Source organism: Peromyscus californicus, unplaced genomic scaffold (genome assembly GCF_007827085.1).
Source record: "Peromyscus californicus insignis strain IS unplaced genomic scaffold, ASM782708v3 Scaffold_6__1_contigs__length_162567912, whole genome shotgun sequence".
Taxonomy (NCBI): domain Eukaryota; kingdom Metazoa; phylum Chordata; class Mammalia; order Rodentia; family Cricetidae; genus Peromyscus; species Peromyscus californicus.
The window spans coordinates 84,263,690-84,266,071 of record NW_026294584.1 but is presented as its reverse complement, the minus strand read 5'-3'; the positions used below and the strand labels follow the sequence as shown (position 1 = coordinate 84,266,071).

Below are 2,382 nucleotides of genomic sequence, written 5' to 3'. Positions count from 1 at the left end.
CTCCACTGAATGTACCAGGCTTTGCTGAATCCCCAAAGGGTAAGCCCTTTTAGAGGAGGGGATGGGGGGATTGGGAGGGAAGGAGAGGCCTGGGGGGAGCTGGAGGAGGGGTGAGATGAGAACGGAATCTGTGGTTGGTATGTAAATGAATAAAAAAATTCGTAAGTAAAAAAAAAAAACCCAAAAAAACAAAACAAAAAAGTTTCATTATATAGACTTAACAGTTTATATTTAAGAATATTCATGTATACACAAGTATAGATATGCATATAATAACAAAGTAAAGAAAAACTAGGCCATGAATTTGAAGGAGCATGAAGAGGGGTATTGAGAGTATTTAAAGGGAGGAAAGGAAGGGAGAAATATCTTAATTAAAATAAAATCTCACAAATAAATAGAAAAAAAGAAGTAGCTGCCTGGTCTCAATAACATCTATAGCTACCTATGAAAAGACCCTGTAAAGATTTATGTACTTTCTAGAAATGTACCATATCTGACAGTCCCTGTCACGGTGGTAATCATATCAAGGAAATTCTACATTGAATATGACAGATATCAAAATAAAGTGCAACTCTTAGAGTGTTTGTTGTTCTTTGTTGTCAAAAGAGGAGCATATTCCCTACAAAACCCTGTACTGCCTTTCTGATCTGAGACAACAAGAGGAACACAGGCCTGTAATAAGTAACTGACTTGGCTCTGCTCAGCCGGTGCTTATTTGCATGTGCCCAGGACATGGCTGCTCCCCTTCTTTATAGTCAGGTCACTCCTGTGCTGGGGTCAGCCTCACACAGTCACAGCACAGACATGAGGGTCCCCACACAGCTCCTGGTGGTGCAGCTGCTCTGGCTTATAGGTAAGGAATTTTAATTTCTATATTTATAAATAATAAATAAAATTACTAATAGCATTGGAAATTTATTCAGCTGAGTCTGGTCAGTACTTCTCTGTCTCTGTGAAAGCCTTTTATAATAGAATTAACTCTATGCAAATTTATTCTCAATTTTCCAATCTCAGGTGCCAGATGTGACATCCAGATGATCCAGTCTCCAGCTTCCCTGTCTGTGTCTCTGGGAGAAAGTGTCACCATGACATGCTAGGCAAGTCAGCACATTGGCAGTGGTTTAGCATGGTATCAGCAGAAACCAGGGGAACGTCCTCAGCTCCTGATCTATAGTGCAAACAGCTTGGCAGATGGGGTCCCATCAAGGTTCAGTGGCAGTGGATATGGCACACAGTTTTCTCTCAAGATCAGCAGCCTGAAGTCTGAAGATATGGCAACTTATTACTGTCAACAGTATTATGATTATCCTCCCACAGTGATACAAGTCATAACATAAACCCCCAAGGAAGCAGAAGTATGTGGCCTGGCTGCCCCAGATGTTCCCTCTGGTGAGGCAGCCACTGAAACTGTTTCTCAGATGTTACAGTATTTTTAACATAGCTCATGATGAGTTTTTTTTTTTTAATTTGGTAGAAAAGACTAACCAGTCCTCTCTGTACTCTAACTACCATTCTTCCACTTCATTTTCAGCATTACAGTGTACAAAGTCTTTTCTAGATTAACAGAGCACACAGCCATTCACTGTGATGAGTCTAAGTTGTGTCTCCAGTTGGGACTCATACAGAAGAATCAACCTTTCTCTGGACATTCAAGCACATGTTCTTTATGTACAGAAAATAAACTTACAAATGCTGGGGTTGAAAAGGCAGGGGATCATTGTTGAGAGAAGCTGACAGCAGAAAGGATTTCTGAATTTCTCATAAAATCTAGAGCTCCAGTGTCAGAAAAGGGAAGACTGTTTAGCCATAATCCTCTGCTGTGCCTTGAAATTTCAGTAGTGTGTGCTGATGCTCTCAGCTCTCTACAGCACTTCACATAGTATTTTTCTAGTTCCTTTGTCCACTGATATGCTTACAAGAATCAAACAATAGTGAACCACCATCATATGACTTTTAATCCACTGTATAAAGTGGAATAAAGAGTCATCTACATGAAATCATAGAAAGAAATGGAGTGTCTTAAATATGCTTCCAGAGTGATATTGATGAAGATGTAATATTACAGAGCATACTTTAGGAACAAAATGAAACAACAACATTGATCTGTACTTCATTCTCTCTCTCTCTCACTCTCTCACTCTCTCCTTTCCTCTCTCTCACTTTCTCTCAGAAATATCATCTACCATGTATGAATAAATATATTTTCAGTCTCTTTGTGATGTCCCACTCATCTACCTGTCTATCTTCGTACCAACAGTTCACACAGACTTAATTATTGTAGATTTATATAAAAAAGAATAAACAAGCCAGAAAATATAATACCACATTTTATGATTTTTCTTAGTTATTCCTACCTTTTAATTTCTACATAAGTTCTAGGCT

General features: G+C 38.7%; 1 pseudogene; it reads left to right on the top strand.

Moving 5' to 3' along the window:
* Nucleotides 1–804: 804 nt before the first annotated feature.
* On the top strand, nt 805–1,337 carry LOC128099612 (immunoglobulin kappa variable 1-8-like; annotated as a pseudogene).
* Nucleotides 1,338–2,382: the final 1,045 nt, after the last annotated feature.